The sequence below is a fragment of the Ovis aries genome, chromosome 12 (assembly GCF_016772045.2).
Source record: "Ovis aries strain OAR_USU_Benz2616 breed Rambouillet chromosome 12, ARS-UI_Ramb_v3.0, whole genome shotgun sequence".
In the NCBI taxonomy this organism is placed as follows: Eukaryota; Metazoa; Chordata; class Mammalia; order Artiodactyla; family Bovidae; genus Ovis; species Ovis aries.
The window spans coordinates 76,235,780-76,263,738 of NC_056065.1; the positions used below are offsets into that span (position 1 = coordinate 76,235,780).

At 45.0% G+C, this 27,959-nt stretch overlaps 1 long non-coding RNA gene across 3 annotated transcripts; it reads right to left on the reverse strand.

Annotated features, from left to right (window-relative positions):
* Nucleotides 1–311: 311 nt before the first annotated feature.
* Nucleotides 312–27,937, reverse strand: LOC114117261 (uncharacterized). 3 transcript variants are annotated; one of them, XR_009595885.1, is made up of 5 exons: nucleotides 27,491–27,937; nucleotides 23,495–23,760; nucleotides 18,578–18,843; nucleotides 16,259–17,421; nucleotides 312–15,510 (listed from the first exon to the last, which is right to left on the reverse strand). It is a non-coding gene; the product is annotated as an uncharacterized LOC114117261 (long non-coding RNA). The 3 variants fall into 3 exon arrangements; XR_006055529.2 differs by having other exon boundaries at nucleotides 312–17,421; XR_003590995.3 differs by lacking the exon at nucleotides 23,495–23,760 and having other exon boundaries at nucleotides 312–17,421.
* Between the last annotated feature and the right edge of the window lie 22 nt (nucleotides 27,938–27,959).

Consider the following 27,959-nt stretch of genomic DNA (forward strand, 5'->3'; position numbering starts at 1 on the left):
TCCAGTATTAAAACACAAAACGGTAATGGGAAAAATTAACATAATACCACTATATTTTTGAAGTCTCAGTGAAATCCATCAGTGAAACACACACGCCTAAAAAGGCTCCCATAGACTACCTCACATACCTAAGGATTAAGTCTCTTATTTTTTTCCAACCTCTTTAAATTTATTCAGACTTGCTTTGTGGCCTGGCATGTGATCCATCCTGAAGAATGTTGCGTGTGCACCTGGAACCAATGTGTATTCTGCTGCTTTGGGATGGAATGTTTTACACAGATCTAGGAGTCAGTCTTCTCAGAATACAATAATTGAGAGTATGGCATAAGAGAGCAGTTTAATAATGTTTCAGTCACAGGAATTCAAAGATAACGGAAAGTATAACAATAAAATTAGCATTCATTAACATCACAAAAATTTTCACATTTATCACAAGAGAACGGATTCGGTGGAAATTTGAACAGAACACAAATCAGATGGCACAGCAGATGTAACATACGCCTGTGATGAGTATCTAGTATGTCGATCAAAGGCTGAGGAAGATGTACTTAGTCTTTCTCTCTCTAACCACATTTTTCCCACTGATAAAACATCTAGGATTTAGGTTGTATTTTTCATTTATCTCATATGTCAGAGGATTAACTTTTTCTTAAGTTTTTCTCTATTTTTTGCACTTTTAGAAAGTGGAATAGTTAATCTCTTGAAATCCAGGCCATATTAACATTACAGCTCTTATTTTTTTCTCCTAAATTATTTGCACACACGTGACGTCGAGCATTCATGGAGATTTATTCCTAACAATTCTGCTACACTTTCTCACTGCTTGTTTCTCAATGCATCTATCATCACTTCTCTAGACTCAAGAAACCAACCTATGTATTGTTGGCTTGTACTGAAGTAGTTCTGAGACCAACACTAAACTCTCCACACAAACAGCGAAAATAAAAACTTCTAAGAAAAAAATGACTTCATTAGGTGATTATGAATTTTTTGTTATTCTTATTTGCAAATTATAAGTGATTTTATATAAACATTTATGTAACATTTAGATAAACACATATAAAATGTGGCTCTATATTTTTAAGTAGTTGATATTAAGACAGTTATTAAATCTAACTGAATATTCTTGTCATTGGTTTGCTTTGAACTAGACTATTAATCATTAATTGTATAAAATTGAAGATTCAGCCAGAAGATTCCTAACACTTTAGATATCTTTGAAAATTCAGTTTCCTAAATTCATATGAGGTGGATCGGCTATTTAAAAATGTGGACTTTACCTTAAAGAAATTTAGTAAACATATTTTTAACTTCTGAACTGCTGTACTACAAGTTAATATATAACACGTGTTGTTGTTTAGTCACTAAGTCATGTTCAACTCTTTGCAACCCTATGGACTATACAGCCCACCAGACTCCTCTGTCCATGGGGTTTCCCAGGCAAGAGTTCTGGAGTGGGTTGCCATTTCCTTCTCCAGGGGAATCTTCCTGACCCAGGTATCAAACCCATGTCTCCTGCATTAGCAGGCAGATTTTTTATCACTGAGACACCTGTGAATCCATATAACAATTGCTATACATATTTATTTGAATTTTCTGTTGAATTTTTCTACATTTTCTAGAATATAGAAAGTATTAGTTAGCTTGGGATAAAAAAATTTGTTTGTTTTTGACATGCAAACACATACCTAGTTGGGGATAGAATGTAGAAATGGATTTGTTCAAGAGGTTGGAACAAAGGCCAATTTTTTAGGTTATTAAGGGAAACTAATGGGCTCAATATAAGTATTTTTTAATTAAAATGTGATATATTAATTCCTTTTCATAAGAAGTTCCCCCACCAAAAAGGGAGGGAGAGTTTTTAAAAATTGAGATATAATTTACATGTAACACTATATTGGTTTTAGATATAAAACAATAATTTATGTATACACTGCAACATGATTACCAAAATAAGTTTCTTTAACATCCATCACCACAAACTGTTACACATTTTTTTCTTATAAAACGAACTTTTAAGATCTACTCTCTTAACAATTTTCAAAGATACAACATAGCATTAGTAACTATAGTCACCATGCTGTACATTACATTCCCAAGACTAATTTATCTTATAAGTGAAAGTTTGTGCTTTCTGACTACTCTCATCCATTTCATCAAAATCCTAAGCCCCTTCTCTGGCAACTACCAGTATGCTCTCTGTGTCCATCAGTAAAGATCAGCTAGCTTGTTTGCTTGCTTTCCAATCCCACACGTAAGCAAGTTCATAGTTTCTGTCTTTCTGTGACACATTTTACTCAGCACAATGCTTTCAAGGTCCACACACACTGTTGCAGATGGCGGGATTTTCTTCTCTTTTATGCCTGAATATTATTACATGGGCTTCTCTGATAGCTCAGTTGATAAAGAATCCACCTGCAGTGTAGGAGACCCTGGTTCGATTCCTGGGTTGGGTAGATTCCCTGGAGAAGGGATAGGCCACCCACTCCAGAATTACTGGGCTTCCCTTGTGGCTCAGCTGGTAAAGAATCTGGCTGCAATGTGGGAGACCTGGGTTCGAACCCTGGGTTGGGAACATCCCCTAGAGAAAGGAAAGGCTACCCACTCCAGTATTCTGGAGGATTCCATGGACTGTAGTCCATGAGGTCACAAAGAGTCAGACACGATATTATTCCATAGTATCAATATGTATGTATATACATTCGTGTGTGTGTACGTATGTCCATAAAACATTTTCTTTATCCATTCATTCATCAGTGAACACAGGAATAATGATGCGATGAACACTGGGGTGCAGACACCTTTTCAAGATAGTGGTCTTTTTTTCTTTGGACAAATGCCCAGAAATGAAACAGCTGGATCATATATTTTGCCTTATGTTGTTTAGTTTCCACAACTTTGTGAATTTCCCTGCTTTCTTTCTGTTACTGATTTCTAATTTAATCACATTGTAGCAAAAAATAAAGTTACTTTGATCTTTTTGATATCTATCTTTTAAATGTCAAAAGACCTAATTTGTGATCTAACATATGGTCTATGATGGAAAATAGACCCATGTACACTCGACAAGAATGTGTATTCTGCTGTCATTGAGTACAGTATAAAGTTTGTTAGATCTTTATTGTGGGAAGTCCTTTGTTTCCTTACTATTTTCTATCTAGTTCTATTTTTTAAAAATCTAGGATGGAGAATTACGTTTCCAACTACTGCTGCTGCTGCTGCTAAGTCGCTTCAGTGGTGGACGACTCTGTGCGACCCCAGAGATGGCAGCCCATCAGGCTCCCCAGTCCCTGGGATTCTCCAGGCAAGAACACTGGAGTGGGTTGCCATTTCCTTCTCCAGTGCAGGACAGTGAAAAGAAGTTCTATTTCTCCCTTCAGGTCTGTCCATTTTTGTTTTGTATACTTTGATGACATTTTATCAGATGTGTTGTTGTGTGGTCACTATGCTGTGTCTGACTCTTTTGCCACCCCATGGACTGTAGCCCATCAGGCTCCTCTGCCCATGGCATTTCCCAGGCGAGAATATTGGAGTGAGTTGCTATTTCCATCTCCAGGAGATCTTTACCCAAGGATCAAACCTGTGTCTCTTGCACTTCATGCACTGCAGGCGGATTCTTTATCAGGAGCCACCAGGGAAGCCACAGTAATGTTTGGTACTGTCTACTATAAGAACACATAGTGCTGTTTATTTATATATTAAAGGCATTTTTTAGTATTCTCTCTGAACAACATGATCTTAAGTGTATAGATGTTTACAACTGTTTATCTTGTATTGAACGCTTATTAAGTTATGACCAACCTAGATAGCATATTCAAAAGCAGAGACATTACTTTGCCGACTAAGTTTCATCTAGTCAAGGCTATGGTTTTTCCAGTGGTCATGTATAGATGTGAGAGTTGGACTGTGAAGAAGGCTGAGCACTGAAGAATTGATGCTTTTGAACTGTGGTGTTGGAGAAGACTCTTGAGAGTCCCTTGGACTGCAAGGAGATCCAACCAGTCCATTCTGAAGGAGATCAACCCTGGGATTTCTTTGGAAGGAATGATGCTAAATCTGAAGCTCCAGTACTTTGGCCACCTCATGAGAAGAGTTGACTCATTGGAAAAGACTCTGATGCTGGGAGGGATTGGGGGCAGGAGGAGAAAGGGACGACCAAGGATGAGATGGCTGGATGGCATCATGGACTTGATGGACGTGAGTCTGAGTGAACTCTGGGAGATGATGATGAAGAAAGGCCTGGCGTGCTGCGATTCATGGGGTCGCAAAGAGTCGGACACGACTGAGCGACTGAACTGAACTGAACACTTATTAATATATAATTAATGTATGATTAATTTATAATGTTCCTTATTTCTTATAAACATTTTGAATTAGAGTCTGTTTTGTCTGATACTGGTATTACATCCCTGTTCTCCTCAGGTTACTATTTGCATGGAATATCTTTTTCAGTCTTTTCACTTTCAACCTATTTGTGTCTTTGGATTTAAAGTGAATTTTCTGTGGATAATATATAGTCAGATCACTTTTTAAATCCCTTCTGCCAAGTTCTCTCGATTGTGGCTTAACCCATCTATATTTAAAATGATTACCGGTAAAGAGAGAGCTCTTGTCATTTTGCTATTTAGTTTCTCTGTGCCTCATAGGTTTCTTTTTGGTCTTATTTTCTGCATTACTGTCTTCTTTTGTGTTTAGTTGATTTTTTTGCAGGGAGTTGCTTGAATTCTATTGTCGATTCCTTTCGTGCACTATGCACATTCTGAGATTTTGTTTATCTGGGGATGTTTTAACTTCTTTCTCACTTTCGGGGGGCAGTTATTTTTTTAATTAATTTATTTTAATTGGAGGTGAATTACTTTACAATGTTGTAGTGTTTTTTGCCACACACTGACATGAATCAGCCATGGGTGTACATGTGTCCCCTATTCTGAACCCCCCACCCACCTCCAGCCCCATCCCATCCCTCAGGGTCATCCCAGAGCACCAGCCCTGAGCACCCTGTCTCATTCATGGAATCTGGACTGGCGGTCTATTTCACATATGATTATATACATGTTTCAATGTTATTCTCTCAAATCATCCCACCCTTGCCTTCTCCCACAGAGACCAAAAGACTGTATTTTACATCTGTGTCTCTTTTGCTGTCTCACATATAGGGTCATCATTACCATCTTTCTAAATTCCATATATATGTGTTAATATACTGTATTCATATTTTTCTTTCTGACTTACTTCACTCTGCATAATAGGCTCCAGTTTCACCCACCTCATTAAAACTGATTCAAATGCTTTCTTTGGGGGGCAGTTTTTACAGATATAGGACTCTTGATTGACAGTTTATTTTTTCTCTTAATAATACTTTGAATATATCAACCTACAGCTTTTTGACCTCCAAAGTCTCTGGTGAGGAATCAGTTCATGAGCACTGAGGATCCTTTATATGTGACAAATTGTTTCTCTCTCACTGCTTTCAAAATTCTTTGTCTTTCAACAGAGTTTATTTATAATTTGTCTTGGTGGTGGGTCTCTTTGAGTTCATTCCACTTAGGATTCATTAAGCTTCTTAAGTATTTATAGCCATGTATTTCACCACATTTGGGACGTTCTCTGCCCTTATTTCTTTAAACAGTCTCTCTTCTCCTTCTGGGACTCCCACGGTGCGCGTATTGGTCTGTCTGATGGTACCACACAGGTGCCTCAGGCTCTGTTCACCAATCATTTTTCTTCCTGTTCCTCAGACTCAACAATTTCCATAGTCCTATTGTTGAGTTTGCAGAATCTTCTGCCTCTGCAAACCTGCTTTTGAATCCCTCTAGTGCATTTTTTCATTTCAGTTATATTCAGCCCCAGAATTTCTTTCAGTTTTTTAGATTTTCTACATCTTTCTTGACAAAGTGTATCTTTTCTGTATTAATAATTAATTCAACAAATATTTATTTAAAAACCTACATACACAAGTGAAGAGGAAAAACTGCCTACGTTCAAAACACGCCATTCTACATGAGGTTACTTACTGACAACAATTAAACAAATACATAAGACCATTCAGGTATTAACAATTGTGATGAAGAAAACAAAACTTGTAGAATAATAGAAAATGTGATGGGGAAGTCCCTTCTAGAGAGACGGGTTAGCAGAGACCTCGCTTGTGTGGTTGGACTTGTAAAGGTCTCGGGTAACAGCATTTCAAGCCTCGAGGACAATAAAGGCAGCTTTCTGAATCACGGCCTGTTTGAGGAAGAACCAAGGACCAGCCTGTATCGCCAGAAATAAGGGAGAGGAAGAGGGGCCAGAGAGCTTGGCTGGCTCCAGGCCGCTGGATCATGGGGATATATTGCAAATGGAGCCTTCCTTTTTCTGGGTCATTTTAGGGTTTTTTTCTTCTTTTTTAAAAATCTTTTATTGAGGTATATTTGATGTACAACACTGTTAGTTTTAACTGTACAACATGGTGATTCAAAATTTTTATCGGTTATACTCCATTTGTAGTTATTATAAAATATTGGCTATATTCCCTGTGCTGGACAATACATCCTTATAGCTCACTTATTTTATGTATAGTAGTTTGCACCTCTTACTAACCTACTCCTATCTTGCCCTTTCACTCTGCAACCAAAAGATTTAGGGTTTTAATCTATGTAACAAAACCTTTTTCTTGGAATACCAAAAAAAAAAAAAAAAACCCAGCAAAAAACACTGCTCTATCTACAAGGATAAATCATAAGCTCTAGGGATTGAAAGACACAAAGAGGAACAATTCCAGAACTCTCGTTTGAAAAGACTCTTAGTTGCTGACATATTTGGGGTAGAAGAATCCCATTTTCCTGAAACAAACCAATTAAGCAGTGTGTCTATCTTATTACAACACAACCTCTCTTTTACTTGCCAACTAGGCATGCTGGAAAGAAGTCCAAGGTGCGTTTGGTCATGAGTGACATGGGGCAAGTCCTCTAATCTCTTTAGAGCTCAGCTCTTCATCTGCCTCTGTGCTGTAGCAAAATGACATGAACCTTAAGATATTTTGTGAGCATGTAAGTGTATTAGTTCAGGTTGCCTCTAGAAGCAGCTGCCAAGACAGGCTTAGACATGAAGGAGATTAACTGGAGGAAGGGAAAGAGGCTGGTTTGACCCGGTGGAAGGAGAGAGAGAGAGAAGTAAGGAGGCATGGGTGGGAAGAGTGACAAATGCCAGCTCAATTCCAAGAGAAGCTCTTCCAGGAGGCCAGGCTGAGGACGGACTGTCCTGGAGCCAGTCATCTGCCGAAGGATCTCTTGCCTTGCTGGATGGACCTGCCTTCACGTCCCCTCTGTGCTCAGTCATCAGTGAGGAGACACTCGTGGGAAATGCAGTATCTGTGCAAACGCAGGCGTGCATGCGGGGAGCAGCGTTTGGGGCCGTCAGTCATGGGTGCTCTTTGCAGGAGGAGCCAAGCAGCACATTTCCGTGACTGCAACAATCCACCACCCTCTCGCCTCACAGTTTATTGCTCCCTGCAATTCAGGGAGCAGCCAGCTATCTCATGGTTCCTGGGGCCTTCTCTTCCTGAGGAGAGAGGGCAGTGGGACACCTGACAGCTCCCACTGCTGTCCCTTGTTGGCCTCTGGGCACAGCTGGTGGCTCCCAGTTCACCTTCCACTCTCCGTTCTAGTGGTCTCTGGTTAGGACGCCATTCTCACACTGAAAGGACCCCTTTCAGTGTGAAGTGGGTCCCTGGGTTGGACGTTGTTGTATAGGATTCCATGGCAACAGATCAGGCATTTCGTAGGCTCCTGGATTATGGGTGTGGCTGAAGTTTGGAGGCCCACAAGGGAAGCTCACGAATAGCATAGGCAACGATCCCTGTGAGGATAAACCCCTGACCCTTCCAACACGGAAGGAGCTGAGAGTGGTTGGCCTGCCACCAGGAGGCTGGTGGGTCTCCTTGGATAGTGCAACATCAGAAGCTCCTGTCGGTGTGTGCTGCTCACAGGCTGGACAGAGGCAGCAGTACCTAGGTCAGTCCTCTAAACGGGGTCCAACCGGTTGATACTATAGGCATGCTCTCTGTCAACATGATCGTTTCATTTATGGGCCCATCACACTGACTCCATTGCTGGAACTCCAGAATCCCAGAGGCTCTGTTGTGATTCTTGCCATTGGCACCTCATGGCATTTTTCCCACGACTGACACCCCTAACACCATACAGTTTGCTGGGCTGTATGGCCCAAGGGATTGGGCTGCTTGTGTGGCAGCGTACACCTGTTGAGGAACTCTTCCATGCTCTGTGAAACCATTAGTCCCTCAGCCGTGTCTGACTCTTGGCAATCCCATGAACAGTAGCCCACCAGACTCCTCTGTCCATGGAAATCCCCAGGCAAGCATACTGAAGTGCATTGCCATTCCCTTCTCCAGGGGATCTTCCCAACCCAGGTATCAAACCTGGGTCTCCAGCATTGCAGGCAGATTCTTTACTGTCTGAACCACCAGGGTGGCCCTTTGTGCTTTGGGCCCCATTCAAAACTACCAGACTTCCATGTTGCCTGACATATCACCTGGACAGGTGTTCTTAGATGTGATGCGTGTTGCCTCTGGAACCCAGCGACTGTGCTTTTTGTTCTGTGGTAGGAGATGCAAGATGTGCGATTTGTGTCTTATTTAGGAGTGGGTATCCCAACACCCTCCTGACTGTTGGACTCCTGAGAACATCACTGAAGAGGCAGGTTCCTGAATCAGCAGAGGATTTGAGTTTTACCTCTTGCAGAGGTTAAAGCGTCTGCCTGCAATGTGGGAGACCTGGGTTCGATCCCTGGGTCAGGAAGATCCCCTGGAGAAGGAAATGGCAACCCACTCCAGTATTCTTGCCTGGAGAATCCCATGGACGGAGGAGCTCGGTGGGCTACAGTCCACGGGTCACAAAGAGTCGGACACGACTGAGCAACTTCACTTCACTTTCACTTTCTTGGAGTGCATGTGTCTTAGCAAGGACGCCAGAGCACTGGCCATCTCTTGCTCATTCTATCCAATCAGCATAATCAATGTAATGGGTCATAATGATTTCTACGGATGTTCAGGCAGTTTATATCTCTTTGAACTATATTATGATGGAGGATGGAAGAGTTAATAGAACCTTGATGCAAAATTGCAGATGAATATCACTTGTCCATCCCATGTGAATTCAAACTGATTCTGGTCTTCTTTTCTAGATAAAAATTTTTTAAAAGAACAGGATAGTAAATATTATAGGTTTTGCAGGCCATATGGGCTCTGTTGCAACTACTCAACTCTGCTGTTGTAGGGCGAAAGCAGATAATATGTAAATGAGTAAACGTGGTTGTGTGCCAATAAAACTTTATTTACAAAACAGACAGCTGACCAGGTTCGATCCACAGGCTGTCGTTTTTTTTCATTTCTGCTCTTTTCTATCCAGAATAAAAAGGAGTGCGCTCACCAGCTCAGTTAACACACATCATTTACCCGAGACCTGACGCTCTAGTCTTGGGGCCACACCTGGCTAGCAGCGCAGCTGAGGTTTGTCAAGTTCACAGCCGTCCACAGTCACTCTCCAGTTTCCTCAGGGGCCAGCCTGGAAATATGACATGGAAAGTCACCCCCACATCCTTTAGGCCTTTGATGGTGACACTAGCCTCTGCCGTGACCCTTGAGATGCAATAGTATTTCTGGCTCACTGTTTTGGTGGAGGGATTTGTGGCAGAGTTTCCCACTTGGCCTTCATCACTGTGACAGCTCTCTCTTACTCTACAGGCTTAGGAGCTTACGTCAGGGTTACTCCAATTGCCAAGGATATTAATACTGGTGATACGTGCAGGGTTTGGAGAAAGGACTATTGGCTGGATCTTCAGATTCTCCGTCTCCACAGTGAACCTGACCCACTGTGAGCCAGACTTTGCCAGGACTCCACCTGTCATCTAGCTCCTGCAATTCCTCACTCTCACAGAAACATGATGATTATGTTAGTACAGGTCCTCCAAGAAGCAGAAACCAAGCTGGTATTAAACATGCAAGAAATTAGATGTCCAATAGACACATGAAAAAGATGCTCAACATCACTAATCACGAGAGACATGCAAATCAAAACCAAAATAAGATATCACCTCACACCTCTCAGAGTGGCTATCATCCAAAAAACAAGAAATAACGAGTGTCGATGAGGATGTGGAAAAGGGAACCCTCATGCACTATTGGTGGGAATGAAATTTGGTGCAGACACTACAGAAGTACAGGTCTCTCAAAATATTAAACATAGAATTACCTGTAATTCCACTTCTAGATATTTACCCAAAGAAAACAGAAACACGAGTGTGAAAAGATATATGCTTCCCTATATTCATCTCAGTATTAGTCACAATACGCAAGATATGGACGGGACCTGTGTCAACAGTTCAGTTCAGTCGCTCAGTCATGTCCGACTCTTTGCAACTCCATGAACCGCAGCACGCCAGGCCTCCCTGTCCATCACCAACTCCCAGAGTTTACTCAAACCCATGTCCACTGAGTCGGTGATGCCATAACAGGTGAATGGATAAAAGTTTATATACATATATACATAAAGTTTATACATATTTATACACAATGGAATATAACTCAGCCATTAAAAAATGAAATCGTGCCATTTTGACAACGTGGGTCAATCTAGAACGTACTATAGTAAGTGAAATAAGACAGAAAGAGAAAGAAAAATACTGCATGATCTCATGTATGCGTGGAAACTACAAAGAAAACAAACAAGGCACAATGCAAACAAACTCTCTCATAGAGAACAAAAGGGCAGGTGCCAGAAGGAAGGCGGTGGGGAGGTGAAAAAGGCGAAGGCGATTGAGAGGCACAAACGTCCAATTATATAATAAATAAGTCACAGGGATGTAATTAGTGTGCAGTGTAAGGAATATGCTCAAAAACACTGTAATACCTTTGCATAGGGACAGATGGTTACGTGACTGATTGTGGTGACCATTTCATAATGTATGCAAACATCAAATCACATGCTTTACCTGAAACTAACACTGTAGTGTACGTTAACTACATTTCAATTTTAAAAGTACATGAGAGAGAAATAAATTATTATTATAAGTCACTGGGGGTATGAGCGAGGACTTCTGGAAACTTAATATCCAGCATTTGAAAATTTCCCTCAATTAAATAACAAAGAACAGACTAGCCAGTTTAAAAATGGGTAGATCGAGTAGTTCAGTTCAGTCGCTCAGTTGTGTCCGACTCTTTGCGACCCCATGAATCGCAGCATGCCAGGCCTCCCTGTCCATCACCAACTCCTGGAGTTCACTCAGACTCACGTCCATCGAGTCCGTGATGCCATCCAGCCATCTCATCCTCTGTCGTCCCTTTCTCCTCCTGCCCCCAATCCCTCCCAGCATCAGAGTCTTTTCCAATGAGTCAACTCTTCACATGAGGTGGCCAAAGTACTGGAGCTTCAGCTTTAGCATCATTCCTTCCAAAGAAATCCCAGGGTTGATCTCCCTCAGAATGGACTGGTTGGGTCTCCTTGCAGTCCAAGGAACTCTCAAGAGCCTTCTCCAACACCACAGTTCAAAAGCATCAATTCTTCGGTGCTCAGCCTTCTTCACAGTCCAACTCTCACATCCATACATGACCACTGGAAAAACCATAGCCTTGACTAGATGGACCTTAGTAGGCAAAGTAATGTCTCTGCTTTTGAATATGCTATCTAGGTTGGTCATAACTTTTCTTCCAAGGAGTAAGTGTCTTTAATTTCACGGCTGCAGTCACCATCTGCAGTGATTTTGGAGCCCCCCCAAAATAAAGTCTGACGCTGTTTCTACTGTTTCCCCATCTATTTCCCATGAAGTGATGGGACCAGATGCCATGATCTTCATTTTCTGAATGTTGAGCTTTATGCCAACTTTTTCACTCTCCTCTTTCACTTTCATCAAGAGGCTTTTTAGCTCCTCTTCACTTTCTGCCAGAAGGGTGGTGTCATCTGCATATCTGAGGTTATTGATATTTCTTCCAGCAATCTTGATTCCAGCTTGTGTTTCTTCCAGTCCAGCGTTTCTCATGATGTACTCTGCAAATAAGTTAAATAAGCAGGGTGACATATACAGCCTTGACATACTCCTTTTCCTATTTGAAAGCAGTCTGTTGTTCCATGTCCAGTTCTAACTGTTGCTTCCTGACCTGCATACAGATTTCTCAAGAGGCAGGTTAGGTGGTCTGGTATTCCCATCTCCTTCAGAATTTTCCACAGTTTATTGTGATCCACACAGTCAAAGGCTTTGGCATAGTTAATAAAGCAGAAATAGATGTTTTTCTGGAACTCTCTTGCTTTTTCGATGATCCAGTGGATGTTGGCAATTTGATCTCTGGTTCCTCTGCCTTTTCTAAAACGAGCTTGAACATCAGGGAGTTCATGGTTCATGTATTACTGAAGTCTGGCTTGGAGAATTTTGAGCATTACTTTACTAGCATGTGAGATGAGTGCAATTGTGTGGTAGTTTGAGCATTCTTTGTACAAAAAAGATCTTCACGATCCAGATAATCTTTTTTGTACAAAAAAGATCTTCACGACCCAGATAATCATGATGATGTGATCACTAATCTAGAGCCAGACATCTTGGAATGTGAAGTCAAGTGGGCCTTAGAAAGCATCACTACAAACAAAGCTAGTGGAGGTGATGGAATTCCAGTTGAGCTCTTTCAAATCCTGAAAGATGATGCTGTGAAAGTGCTGCACTCAATATGCCAGCAAATTTGGAAAACTCAGCAGTGACCACAGGACTGGAAAAGGTCAGTTTTCATTCCAATTCCAAAGAAAGGCGATGCCAAAGATTGAGTAGACATTTCTTCAAAGAAAGTGTGCAAGTGGCCAGTAAGGCCCTGAAAAGATGCTGAGCATCACTAATCACTATGGAAACGCAAAGCAAGACCACAACGATGTACTGTGTGACACCCACTAGCATGGAGAAGGAAACGGCAACCCACTCCAGTGTTCTTGCCTGGAGAATCCCAGGGATGGGGGAGCCTGGTGGGCTGCCATCTATGGGGTCGCACAGAGTCGGACACAACTGAAGCGACTTAGCAGCAACAGCAGGGATGATATAACAATAAATAAAAAACTACAAGCGATGATGAAGATGTGGAAAAACCAGAAAACCTGTGCACTGCTGGTGGAAATGTAAGAGAGTGCAGCCTAGAAAACACTATAGTGATTCCTTAAAAAAAAAAACAAAATTGAATTACCACACGATCCAGCAATTTCACTTCTGGGTATAAACTCAAAAGGATCGAAAGAAAGTTATCAAAGAGATATTTGTACATCTATATTTATAGAAGTGTTATTCACAATAGCCGAAAACCAGCCCAAATATCCATCAACAGATGAATTCAGTGAATACATACAACAGGGTATTCAGCCTTAAAGTGTTAGTTGCTCAGTCGTGTCCCACTGTTTGTGACCCCATGGACTGTAGCCCACCAGGCTTCTCTGTCCACAGAATTCTCCAGGCAAGGATACTGGAGTGGGTTACCATTCCCTTCTCCAGGGGATCTTCCTGACCGAAGGCTCAAACTCGGATCTGCTGCACTGCAGGCAGATGTTTTTATCGTCTGAGGCGCCAGCAAAGCTCCAAAAGGAGGGAAATTCTTTCAGATGCTATAACACAGGCAAATCTTAAAGACATTATTGGTTAAGTGAAACCAGACAGCCACGACAGGACAAATACTGTCTGATTCCACTCTGATGGGATCCTTGTAGTAGTCAGATTCAGAGGCACAGAAAGAATGGCAGTCCCAGGGGCCGGGAGCTGGGGCGTGGGTTTGGAGCTCGGGAAGACAGAAAATGTTCTGGAGGTAAAGGGCAGCGAGGGCTGCACAGGCGAAGGTGCTTGAGGCCGCTTTAAGATTTGTACTTGTAGTGAATTTCCTGGCAGCCCAGCGGTTAGGACTCTGCCTTGTCACCGCCAAGGTCCCTGGTGTGATCCCTGGTCAGGGAGCTAAGGTCCCACAAGCCTTGCTGCTCGGCCAAAACAGAAAAAACACTGTGCCCTTTTATATAGATTAAAAAACGGTGAATTTTATGTACATGTACTTTACAACAATTTAAAAATTAGTGTTTGAAATTATACATTTTATGTTGTGCATCTTTTAAATTAAAACACACATTTTGAAAAATGCAAGCAATTTATCTTGGGAGGAAGCTTGTGAGAAGAAATGGAGAGGGAGCCAGGAGAGGCTGGGAGGACCATGAGACCACAAGGTAGCGGTGACCCTGACAAGGCAAGCGGCACCCGGCGAGGGAAGCGTCTGTCTAAGCAGAGTCGGCCAGGCTGCCTGGGGACCCTCACCCCTCAAGGGGCCTCTCAGAGGAAGCGTGCGCCCCCCAGCAGTAGGCCTGCCCTGGCTGGTTTAGTCAGGGCTGGAAGGAGTCCCGGGAAGCCCCAGGGGGAAGGCGGGGACTCGTGTGGAGTGCAGCAACGGCAGCTGCAGGCTGGTCCTCGCTCCCCCGTGACCAGTAGTGACGCTTCAGATCCAACTACGAAAGTCAGCTCAGACCCTGCATCTCACAGACCCTCACACCCCTGGGAGCTGGCCTCTGCCCAGGGCACTCTCACTGAAGGGAATGGCCCTCCGAGGGAGGGACAAGGGCGTCACCACCATACACACTTGTCACGCGGCTGCGTGGGTCCTCCAAGGACCCCGGCACCTGCTCCAGGCAATGAGTCCAGATCCCCAGACCGGCTCAGGCCCAAGAAGTGAGCAGCAGAGTGAACACGGCATGGGGTGACCCTGCTGATCCTCGTGTTCTTCCCCTCTTGTCATTTTTTTTTTTAAGGTTTGGACATGTTTCCAGGTGGCGCTAGTGGTAAAGAACCCGCCTGCCAATGCAGGGTACATAAGAGACGTGGGTTCGATCCCTGGGTGGAGAAGATGCCCTGGAGGGGGGCATGGCAGCCCACTCCAGTATCCTTGCCTGGAGAATCCCATGGACAGAGGAGCCTGGGGGGCTACAGCCCACGGGGTCGCTGAGTCGGACAGGACTGGAGTGACTTAACACACACGCAGGGAGCGGTCTGGGGCTGCCTGGCCTCCGGGTGCTCCACCCGGTTAGAATCGTTGCAACTTCCCGCCGTCCACTGCCTCCAGGCCGCCCTCAGGCCTGGCTGACATCCCGGGCACCGTGCCCTCGCCCCCTGCCCTCGCTGCTTCCGCACCAGCACCCCCAGTGCCCTCTCGCCCGGGGATTTCAGCCGCGCGGTGTCAGGCCCGCCCACCCGTTCCCGGCCCCTCAAAGTGCTAGGGACCCTCTCCCCAGGGCGCTCCAACGACCCCCAACAAGGATGCTCTCTGCATCATCCCCCTGAAACCTTCTCTCCTCCCGGGTTTTCTGGCCTCGCAAAATATATCCATTCCAGCGCGGTCTGTCGCAAAGAAAGAAAGTGAAGTCGGTCAGCAGTGTTCAACTCTTTGTGACCCCATGGACTGTAGCCTACCAGGTTCCACCGTCCATGGGATTTTCCAGGCAGGAATACTGGAGTAGCCTGTTAACAATTCCCGGGAAATAAAAATATACTCGGAGGAATAAAATCTAACCTCTTCTATCCTCGGGGCTGTCTAGTTTCACCGGCAGTGGAATTGCAAGCTGGCCAGTCAGACCGGAGTTCCTGGTGCAAATGGGCTTCTCTCCCACCTCAGTTTAGGACCGTGGGCAGACGCATCTCAGCTTAGGGCCGCGTGCCGATGCGTCTCAGTTTAAGGCCGTGTGCAGAGACTCTGCACCCAGCACCCGGCTCTACTCTCTAGAGCCTCAGCAGCCCAGCTGCCCCGCCCAGCGAGAACCTTGCCCCCTCCCCGCCCTCCAGGAGGCCCTAAAAGCAGCCCCGCCCACCTGCCTGGGGAGAGGGTTTGCTCCAGAGCCTGAGCTTGCACCTCTCCGCTCTCCCACCCAAGAGGGAAAATTTCCTTTGCTCCTGCACCCAATTCGGTCTCATTCTATTGGTTGGAGCGACATCAGGCAGGAGAACCGTTGTTGGGGACCAGCTCAGAAGTGTTGATAACACATTCACGTCCCTTAGCATCTTTATTCCTTCTTCCAGGCCATCTTGGGCATTTATTCTGTTCTGCAAACTTTTTTTCCCCCAGGCCTTTAAAGGCAATCCTCGCTGTGAGTTTGTCTCACCCTAGGGTTCTTGAATGGTATGAAATTCCAAGAAGGGTCCTTCAAGTCACAGACTCTTATTTCTTTGGTCTTATTTCTAGCCATGAAGATATCATCCCAGGGATACTCACCTGATTCCTGCTGGTCTGTCCTGTTAAGGATTCTTGCACTTCTTGGTGGATTATTTCCTTCCTCACTTGTCAGGCTGTCCTCAGCTGGGTTATGCTGAAATTATCAACCTGGCAGCCAGGGAAGAAGGCAGGGGCAGCTCCTGGGCGGACAAGGGGACCAGGCCTCAAAAGCACCTTCCAGCACGGGGGATCTGCCAGCTCTTCCTGGAGAAGAATGGGCCACCTCTGTATGCTCCCAGAGTCCAGGCTGCTCTGCAGAACACCAGGGGCCCACGTGTAGACACCACCACTGGGTGTTTCAAGCTCCCAGCTTTCCCCAGCCAGACCTGCCTGGGAGAAGCACCCCAGGATTCCATTGGAATGGATTCCATTCGACTAGAGCTCTCCCAGTGCGGGAGATGGGGACTGCTTTGTAAGCTCCCCGCAGTCCCTCTGTGTCTCACACCCAGCCTTCAACCTGCTGTTCATGTCCCTCAGCCTCTCACTCTCCTGCGGGTCGTCGGTTCAGCTTAGCTCTACTGCCTGTGGGGGTTTCCCCCCACCTTTCAAATTCCTGGACGTGTCCACCTACAAGGGCACCCCTCCACTGGGAGGTCCCCTAGGTCACTGCCGGTGGAGCCTGTAGCAATTAGGCCGCCACCTTGCAGTAAGGACTGTTCGTACCCCACCCATCTCCCCATCTTGTGCTTCTGGGAGACTTGAGCAGCACATTTTTGTGGTCCCTGCATTAAGTAAGCAAGGCGAGTTCTTCTATACATATGTATAGAAAAAAATGGTAGCTAAAATAACTACTAACACTCTCACTTAAGTTCTCTCTAATAACTCAGTTCTCTGATCTATCTAACAGGAGTAATTTATCATCTATCATATCTAATTCATAAATATTTGGAGACTCAAATATAACACTTCATTCAAGGGTGCAATTAAACATTTTAAGGGGCTTCCCTGGGGGCTCAGTGGTCAAGAAACCACCTGCCAAGTAGAAGACACAGGTTCAATCCCTGGGTCAGGAAGATCCCCTGGAGAGGGAAATTGCGACCCACTCCATTCTCATATTCTTGCCTGGAGAATCCCATGGACAGAGGAGTTTGGTGGGCTGCAGTTCACAGAGTTGCAAAGAATGGGACACAAGTTTGTAACGGAGCCCATATGCCCGCAAACATCTGAAAGATAAAAAGCAGCAGCAGTGAAGGTCTTTATAACTAGCACAGCTCTTACTTTTTCCCTTTACCCGAGGAGAACAATGTTGATGTTGTATTGGGTTGACCAAATGGTTTATTTGTTTTTTTTCCATAGCATCTTACAAAAAAAAAACCCGAATGAACTATTTGGCCAACTCAATATAAGGCAATACCAAGCACAGTACCTTAAGCAACTGAGCCTGAAATATCAGTTTGAGTCAGGGAGCTGAGTATGTACTTACCAAATATTCTGAAGACACATTCAAAATGTATCTTATTGATGACTTCAAATTAAAAAAAAATAAAACTAATGAGATTAAAGAGTTTGCCTCTGTCATGATAAATTTAAAAGCAGTGATAATCAATGGTAAGATCCTTTACTTATACAGGTACAAGTGAATATGGCTAAAAATGATATTTAACGTGTGTATTAATGTGGCAATCTGAAGGCACATAATAAGGCAGTGCTTTTCAAATTGTTTCCCCAAAATACCCCTAACTTAAAAGGAATATAAATTCAAGTATGCAAAGAGGGATTGGCTGGGGAAAAAGTTTCATTGAATACACGTCATGGTCAAGTGCTATGAGACAGCAGGGCATACGTGTCAATAAGGTTCTCCTCTAATTTCTTCGTCTATTCTGTGATCATGAAGGCAATATCAGAAGACACAGATAATCAAAAGAACAACATAGCGAATCTACACAATCTCATTCGCCTGGAAGGCTGTCAGTGGATACCTTCAGGCATTTTTCTGTGCATATATGCTCATGTGTGTATGTGTCTGTGTTATTTTATTTTAAAATGGGATCAGACTGGGACTCCCCTGCCAGTCCAGTGGCTAAGACTCCATGATTCCAATGCACAGGGCATGAGTTCTATCCCTGGCCAGGGTACAAAAATCCCACATGCAGCAGGACTTGACCTAAAAGATGGGGTGAGACTATCTATGCTCTTTAAAAACCTGCCATAATTTCAGTAAGCTACTCATTATCAGACAATTGGGGTATTCCATCTGCTTCTCTGTTGTTGTATACATAGGTTCTCTAATAAAATCAGTGAGCAAGAACAACTGGTCCAAACAAACCAGAAAAAAGTTAAAGCATAAGAATCTTTTTTAAAAAAAAAACAGAAAAATACCTGGCTTTAAAAATGTTTAAGAACACAGTTGTAACATCATGCATCTTGCCAGTTCTTTGAACACCAGTGATGGTGGAACACTGGTTTTCACCTAATTCAATAGCACTGGCAGTTTTGTAAGAAGAGGAGGAGACCCCAGGGTCACAGGGCTCGGAGGGAAGACCATGTGCAAATGCAGCAGGGCCAGAGTCGTCTGCAAGCCGAGTGGAGAGGTCTCAGGAGGCACCAAATCTGACAAGATCTTGATCTGGATTCCAGCCTTCAAACTGCAAGAAAGCACATTTCTGTCGGTTAAGCTTTCTAGACTTGGCATTTTGCTATGGCTGCCCTGGCAGATTAATGTTGCTGCTAAGTCGCTTCAGTTGTGTCCGACTCTGTGCGACCCCGTAGACGGCAGCCCACCAGGCTCCCCCGTCCCTGGGATTCTCCAGGCAAGAACACTGGAGTGGGTTGCCATTTCCTTCTCCAATGAAAGTGGAGAAAGTGAAAAGTGAAAGTCACGTCGCTCAGTCGTGTCCTACTCTTAGCAACCCCATGGACTGCGGCCCACCAGGCTCCTCCGTCCATGGGAGTTTCCAGGCAAGAGTACTGGAGTGGGGTAGTAGGAAGTAAAATTTTAACCTCCACCTCGTGTGTGCGGGGCGTCCAGTTGGAGACAGTTAGGAAGCCTGCCTTCTTTCCCTCCTAGCAGGCAGATTTGTTTTATACTCCAGCTGTCTCGGAGAAGGCAATGGCACCCCACTCTAGCACTCTTGCCTGGAAAATCCCATGAACGGAGGAGCCTGGTGGGCCGTAGCCCATGGGGTTGGTCACAGTCAGATACGACTGAGCTACTTCAATTTCACTTTCATGTATTGGAGAAGGAAATGGCACCCCACTCCAGTGTTCTTGCCTCTGTATGTCAGTTTTAAGGACACTTGCCGCTTGATTCAGCACCCCCACCTTGGACAATCCAGGACGATCCTCTCTTCTCAAAATCCTTAGCTTAATTATATCTGAAAGGGCCCCTTTCCTGTCAAAGGTAACATTAACAGGTTCCCAAGATGAGAACACAGACATACATTTTAGGAGGACCACCATCACCACACCACAGGTTTAAAATGAAGAGATTGTGAAACTGGATTTTTTTTTTTAAAAAAAACAACAACTAGGGACTGCCCTGGTGGTCCAGTGGTAAAGGGTCTGCCTTCCAAGACACGGGGTGCAGGTTCAATCCCCGGTCGGGGAGTAAGATCCCACGGGCCGTGGGGCAACTGAGTCTGTGCCACAACTTGAGAGAAGCCCGAGTGTCATAACTGAGACCCAAGGAGGCATAAATAAATATTTTTAAAAATTAAAATAAAAAGACCCAATTATATGATCCTAAAAGAAATACACTTTTACTGTAAAGACAAATAAAAAGGATAGTGAAGTCACTCAGTGGTGTCTGACTCTTTGCAACCCCATGTACTGTAGCCTACCAGGTTCCTCCATCCATGGGATTTTCCAGGCAAGAATACTGGAGTGGGGTGCCGTTTCCTTCTCCAGGAGACCTTCCCAACCCAGGGATTGAACCCAGGTCTCCCGCATTGTAGGTAGACGTTTTACCATCTGAGCCATCAGGGAAGCCCCCCAAAATAAAAGGATAGGAAGAGCTTATACCATGACAACACATCCTAAGAAAGCTAGAGTGCTTATGTTAATATCAGACAAAGCGGATTTCAGAACAAAGAAAAATATCAGAAGAGGGAAATTGTATAAAGGCAAGGGGTCGTACAAGGGCACATAACAATCCCGTATATTTATGCCCCTAACAACAGAACTTCAAAGTCCATGAAGGAAACCTGAAAAAGTCATAAGCATAGACACATCCAAAGCTATTTTCGACAATGCTATTGAAACGTGTCATCAAGAGACGCTGTCAGACAGAGCAGTGGGTGGTGAGGACGCCCTTACACAATGATACAGATGTGACCACTCGTAGCAAGCGTACAGTTAGTCCAGTTGCACGCAGAAGATCCGTGTTCCACAGAGTCCCACAGAGGCATCAATTTCACACTTGGAGCAAATGTGAACGGCGTGTGTGCTGTGCTGATCGCTGAGGCTCATCCCTCCTGCCCACCACGGGGAGGATACTGACACGGATCGCGCTCGGCAGACGAGTCAAACACGTCAATGTCACGGGTATTTGACCTGAAACTCAGGGTGCCTTTCAGTGCAGTCATGGAACAGCAGACATGCTTTCTCCCTCAGGCAGCGGCAAGTGCAGAGAACACGGCTCTGATTTGTACGTGCTGCTGACGACCTTAACCGACATCTCTGTGCTGGTGTGTGGGAAATTCTGCAGATCAAGGGCTGGCCGTGTCATTTTAAAAGCGCAATTCTAAATCATTTATTGTAATAAGGTACAAATGGAGTCACGTTCTTGCTAGATCTTCAGCAGTGTTCTTTCTGGGAAATACACTGCTAGTACTGAATATCCTGAAGAGTAGGTTTCATTTTGAATCCCTGCATGACAAAAGGGCTAGAGGTAATTAGTCTGGATATTTTATATGACAGTGATTGTGTGCATGTAGTTTATAATTGGAATGATTGTTCAGGGTTAACAAGGCTGAGCTTCACTGTCAACACACACTGACTGCATTTGAAACACAGCCCGTACACTGCACCTACCATTAATTCGATGACTGCTTGGGGGGGACCTACTAACTGGACTGCCAAATAAAATCATGGTTACCTCGTTGTTATGGTAGGATAGTGTCTCTCAGAACAACAGGCTGAGATCGACGGACATGTTGATAAAACCAATGCTGATTCTTAACCGTAAGATATTAGGGGAAAGTGTATTTGTATCATTTCTTTACTGTGTGGCTTACGTGTGGGATTTTGCCACTATTTGTTCATCTGTTGACTTCAACAAGCTTTTTTTTTTTTTTTTTTAGCATTTTCTATGTAATTGTGCTGGTAGAGATAAAAAAGATGATTAAGACAATCTTTTCCCTTTGAAGACCTCATGAGTTGCCAATAAAAAAGTCCTCATAAACACAAAGCCAAAAAGTAAGAAAGTGCAAATATAGAGACATGTTTTGGATACTGTGGAGTGCTGAGGTGGTCTGCCCAGCTCAGACTGCAGAGGAGGCAATGAGCAAGGTGAGCAGTCAGAGAGGGCTTCACAGAAGAGGGGTCGTAGGGGTGGAGGCTTCAAGCACAGGTATAACATCACCACTCCCAGGAGATGAGGGGTATTTTTGTCAGAATAAATATCATGGGCAATGCATAAACAATCCATTTCCAGCCATTTAGCAGAGGGCCCTGATACAGAATAAGTCCTTGTTACTTGTTCTGTTCCAGCTGTGCCCTGGGGAAAGAAATGGTAACAAACTGAACTAGAACAAAAATAGAGGCAAAGGAAGACGACTTTGAGACCCAAAGAAGTAAAACGGTTAAGACTTGGTGATCACCTGGATGCAGGGATGTGGGAAGAAAATCTGGGGGCAAAAAAAAAAAAAAAAAATCTCTGAATTAGCTGTGCCTTTAAAAGCAGCGACGGGACTTCCCTAATGGTCCAGTGGTTGAGAATCCACATTGCAATGCAAGGGACTTAAGTTCAATCCCTGATCAAGGAACTGAGATCCCACATGCCTCGGGGCAACTAAGCCTGTGGGCCACAAGGAAAGATCGCCAATGAAGCAACTAGCACTCTCTACAGTTAGATGAATAATATATACATATTTATTTTTTAAAAAAGAGGATATAAATGGTGAAGTAGTATTTGGGAGGGAATGATCACGAAGTCCACTCTGAGCTCAGGGGTATTTATATCTGTACTACAGGCGGAGAGTAGATATGTGGACTCACAAGCGTGAACCAGAGATCTGGGAGTCACGAGTGTGCAGGAAACATTAAAAACATAAACACAGATAAAATTGTGAGAGGCTGGAGTGTGCCATGGGAGAGGGTGAGGGCTGCTGAAGAAGCAGGTGATCAGCGCTTTCAAAGCAATTAGCCAAGCACTGAACGCATGGCCCACATTTAACCCTCAGGTCGTGCCTGCTCCTCACCCTAGTGGTGGGCAAAGCTACTGGCCTACTGCTCGGTAGAGGATGATGGAGAGGGCGGAAGAGGACCCGCAAGAGCTAGATCGATTCCTGTCAGGCAGCGCATCCACAGCTCCTCCAGGAGACAGAAACGAGGGATGGAGGGGAGCCGAGGGCAGGGGCGCTCAGGGCAGGCGGCACCAGTGGGTGGGCCCTCAGGAAGACAGCCAGGGTGCGCTGGGCTCGCAAACAGAAACGGCTGTAATTCCCCCAAGAATTTTCTAAGACCAGCTCCATGAGACAAAGGGTACCGACAGATGTGCCGTGGAAGGAAACAAAGATTCCCTGTGGGCGATCTCAGGGGTGTGTAACGTTTGCTCTCAGTCATGAGGATTGAGAGTGAAACGCACTATACGCAGAGCCATGGTGTGACACGCCACAACACATCATCCGGTGATCCGAAAAGCGTCAGATACGCAAATCGCATCCAAAACAACCGTGCCATCGGGTGGTGTCTGCACAGGATGTCTGTGGGCCGCTCTCAGATCCCAGCACCCACTGGCCCACTCATAGCGCAATACATTCATAGTTACTGAAAAGGTAACACCGGCGACACTTCAAAGTCAACCCCAGGCAGCTTTTCTGGGGCTGAGTTCAGTTTGATAACGTGTGTGTCTGAGCCATCAGTAAAATGGCCCAATGTTACTCAATGAAGACAATTTAACATGACCTCAGAGTTAGCATCTTTATCATCCAGTTTTTACGGTATTTATTTGCAATCATTAATTTCTCAAATTTGCATTATTATGTAAAAATGTTAATTTTAGAATTGCATATGAAATGCCCACCTACTAGCTAAGGACTGTAGATTTCAGAAGGAAAAAACCATGGATTCATTTACCCATTGGAAGTCTTCATTCACTGAGTGTCATAGCGTGAGTGTGCTCAGTCGCGTCTGACTGTGCGACCCCAGGGACTGTAGGCTCCTCTGTCCATGGGATTTCCCAGGCAAGAACACTGGAGTCGGTGGCCTTCTCCAGGGCGCCTTCCTGACCCTGGTTCAAACCCGCGTCTCCTGGAGCTCCTGAACTGGCAGGCAGATTCTCTAGCACTGAGCCACCTGGGAAGCCCAAGCGTCATAGAACAACACACAAAGTGTGAGCTGGGCTGTGGAGACACAAGAATGAGAAGAGTGTACTCCCCACCCTCCTCCCTACTGTCCTGTTTATCATCTGTTGGGAAAACAATGCCCCCAAATTATTACATATAAAAAGCTAAAATGGAGCAGATAATTGTGGGCGATCACAGGAAAGATGTCCAGAGGGGAACCAGAGACCAGTGAGAAATGTTTTAAGTGATAAACAATTAATACTAGGGAATTCCCTGTAGACCCAGTGGTCAGGGCTCCACGAATCCACTGCGGGGGGCAGGAGTTCAATCCCTGGTCCGGGAATTAAGATCCTGCCCAGGGCAGCCAAAAGCACAACGTGCTAAATGCTAAAAGGACCGGTGAGCTGCAGGAGCTTGTTTTGCCTTTGCAAGTCACGCTGCAGTGGACGTCGGTTACCTGTATCCCCACCATCGGTACAGAACTGTTCTCAGGCAGTGCCCTGGGCGGGCCCCAGTTGTCTTCAGCACAACCCATACTCATGAAGATTGGTTCACGAACGGACACACAATAAAAAGATGGCTGTTAGGACTTCTGGGGGCAAAAAGGCTTCTTCTCCACCAGGAGCTCCATAAGACTCTCTCAGTGGGACAAGGAAGAGAAACCTAGGAGCCTTTTACCCCATCTTTCACCCACAGAAACAGCCAACAACAGTAAGGAGGAAACAGTCTGAGCCATGGTCAAGCCCTGTGCCTGGACCAAGTCCTGCCTCAGGGTGACAGGGCCTATCCCTTCTACTGTAACCAAATAAAGCCACCCGACCCACATCCTGCCACCTAGAAGCCTAATGTAGCTACTGAAAAAAACTGATACAAATGAAACAGGGAAACACCTGTCTCTGAGCCACCTTCTTCCTCCTCCTCCAAATAACAAGCATGTTCAATGTCAACACGAACACCAAAGACGACAGGAAGGAGTACAGGATACATGCCACATTATGGAACATGCAGCGAGGTGGCACAGAACTCTCCTTAAAGCAAACTCAGGGGTAAGTGCATTCTAAATAAAGCAGGGACTAAAGGTACCATTCCAGGGTGGAATGCGGTGGCCCCCCACTTTCACACAGTTCTGTCTGCTTTAGCACAGAGCATCTAAGAGGAAATTAACACATGCTAGAATAAGGTAGGCTTTACCATCTGAGCCACCAACCCACTCCAGTACTCTTGCCTGGAAAATCCTACGGATGGAGGAGCCTGGTAGGCTACGGTCCACGGGGTCGCAAAGAGTCGGACACGACTGATCAACTTCACTTCAGAATAAGGTAGGCAACAAGTTCCAAGGAGGCTCTTTCAAACAAGAGATGCAGTGAATGAATCACTGGATGTGCCTTGACACTGACTCCCAAGTGTGAAGATGAGACAAAAACTGAAGGGGGTGGATAAACGACACTCTAATGGTCAAATCTGGAAACTATTTATACTAAGATACTTCATCAAGTCTTAATTATATAGGTTTCCAGCTCTGGTAAGATTTCAGCTCAGTTCAGTTGCTCAGTGGTGTTTGACTTTTTGCAACCCCATGGCCTGCAGTACACCAGGCTTCCCTGTCCCTCATCAACCCCCAGAGCTTGCTCAAACTCATTATCATCAAATTGGTGATGCCATCCAACCATCTCATCCTCCTGCCTTCAATCTTTCCCAGCATCAGGGACTTTTCAAATGAGTCAGTTCTTCACATCAGGTGGCCAAAGCACTGGAGCTTCAGCTTCAGCATCAGTCCTTCCAATGAATATTCAGGACTGATTTCCTTTAGGATGGACTGGTTGGATCTCCTTGCAGTCCAAGGGACTCTTAAGAGTCTTCTCCAACACCACAGTTCAAAAGCATAAATTCTTTTGGCACTCAGCTTTCTTTATAGTCCAACTCTCACATCCATATATGACTGGAAAAACCATAGCTTTGACTAGACTGACCTTTGTTGACAAAGTAATGTCTCTGCTTTTTAATATGCTGTCTAGGTTGGTCATAGCTTTTCTTCCAAGGAGCAAGTGTCTTTTAATTTTATGGTTGCAGTCACCATCTGCAGTGATTTTGGAGCCCCCCCCAAATAAAGTCTCACTGTTTCCTTTGTTTCCCCATCTATTTGACATGGAGTGATGGGACCAGATGCCATGAGCTTAGTTTTCTGAGATTTGAAGATACGTCTCTAAAAGAATGCACACACTGGTAACACCTGAGTACAAAAATGCCCAAAGGCTTTTAACTAACAGACGGTTTTTAAACCTGGCAATGGAGGACATAGTCTAAGGTTCTGGTTAACTCAGTGATTTCCTTTACCCAGTAATGTGAACACTGTTTTTATATCCCTTTTTGCATTTATGGTTTTTTAATTGAAAGTGAAAGTGAAGTCGCTCAGTCATGCCTGACTCTTTGGGACCCCATGGACTATAGGCTACCAGGCTCCTCCACCCATGGAATTTTCCAGGCAAGAGTACTGGAGTGGGTGGCCATTTCCTTCTCCAGGGGATCTTTCCAACCCAGGGATCAAACCCAGGTCTCCCACATTGCAGCCAGAAGATTTACCATCTGAGCCACCTATGGGTTCACAAGAAGTTGTAAAAATAGTACAGCAGGTTTCCTTCAGTTTCCCCAAATGGTTACATCTTCCATATTTGTAACACAGTATCAAAGCTAGGAATGGGACTTTGGAACAAAATACTCTAGTTCTATCTCCAAGCACACCTGTAGACTTCCGACAGGATCAGAACACAGAACTGCCACTACTACTATCAAACATCTCCCTCACCACACCCCTATATTCACACCTGCCCCCTCATTCAGTAAAGTAAACGTTTCACAAAACCAGTATTCACTCTTTGTAGATGACTATCTTCTGTCATGAACATGGTCTAAAAATTTGGTCTCTATCCTTTTAATTAATGTTACAAACTATTAACTGGTCCTCATCCTAAATTTTAAAAACAATGTAATCAATCAGAACTTACAGACTCACTTCGAGAATTTGGTTTGGCAAAAAACACAAACACAGAGCTGATTCACAGTCAATTCCCTTTTATAACCACAGCTGCCCTTTCCACAGTTTACTGAGGGTCCCTCCTCAGCCTCCCAGGTTTTAAACTTTTCTCAGATCACTAAGCATTCTCCAGGGCCTGATTAACTAATTTATTATCCCAGCACAAAGGAAGCAGATTTACAAAAGAAGATCCCAATTTATTAATTACTATGAGATTTACAACGGACCAATAGGGTCATTTCAATCAGCGCCGACTAAGAATACAAATATAATGCCAGGGTTACAAGGTAAATGCAGATGTCAAAAACGGGTGGTGATGGTCTGCCCTCATCCTTCTCCTGTACCACTCTACAACCTGCTCTTGTCTTCAGGGGTCAACTGCTGCCCTCAGTTCTCAAAAAGTCAAGAACACTTACAAAACAGCTTACTTTTCAAGCCTGAAACACAGGCTGAGGGGAGGAGGCAAGAGTACTGTTCATTCTAACGCCTGAAATTACCTCCTGGGATGTGTACTAATTTTCTCAGTCAGTTTTTTGGGGAGGAGCGGGATAACTTTCATCTTTCAGACAGGAAATATAATCTTAGTTTGGATTTTGCAAATGACTTAGCAACTTGAAACCGAGGCCTCTTCCTGCTAGTGGTCCTCCGGTTAGTCTGGGTCAAAGAGCCGGGCGCTGGAGGGCTCCCCTCCCAGCACACAGCACCTGCAAATACTCAAGCCTTTCCTGGATGAGCCCAAGCTGCCTATAAACGAACCTGAGCGACTCGGATCACTTTCTGGCATTTTATCAGTTGTAGCGATTATGCTGAAAAGATCTCGAGGCTCGTTTGACAGGAGAAAAAGAATGTCCACGTGTCCTGACAGAAGGCCAATGGGAAACTTGGAGCGGAGGTCCTGCGGGTGGAGAAGGCACCATCTCCGGTAACCGCGTCCTGCAGGAGTCTTCTCAGCCGCCCGAGTCCACCTCATCTCCGGGCAAGGCCGCAGGGGCGGCGGACGGCCCGGGGTCCGGTCCTCAGGGCGCGGGCTGGGACCGCAGGGGCCAAGCTCGGGGTCGGGAAGGGTGGGGAGGTCCCTCGGCCCGGGGTCAGGGGTGCGGGCCGGGGCGGGCTCCGGAGGCTCGAGGCCGGGGTGGGAAGGGGAGTCGGGGCTCGGAGGGCCGAGGTGCGGGGGTGGCGGCTAGGTCCGACATCCGGAGCTCCGCCAGGCCCCGCGCGCGCAGCC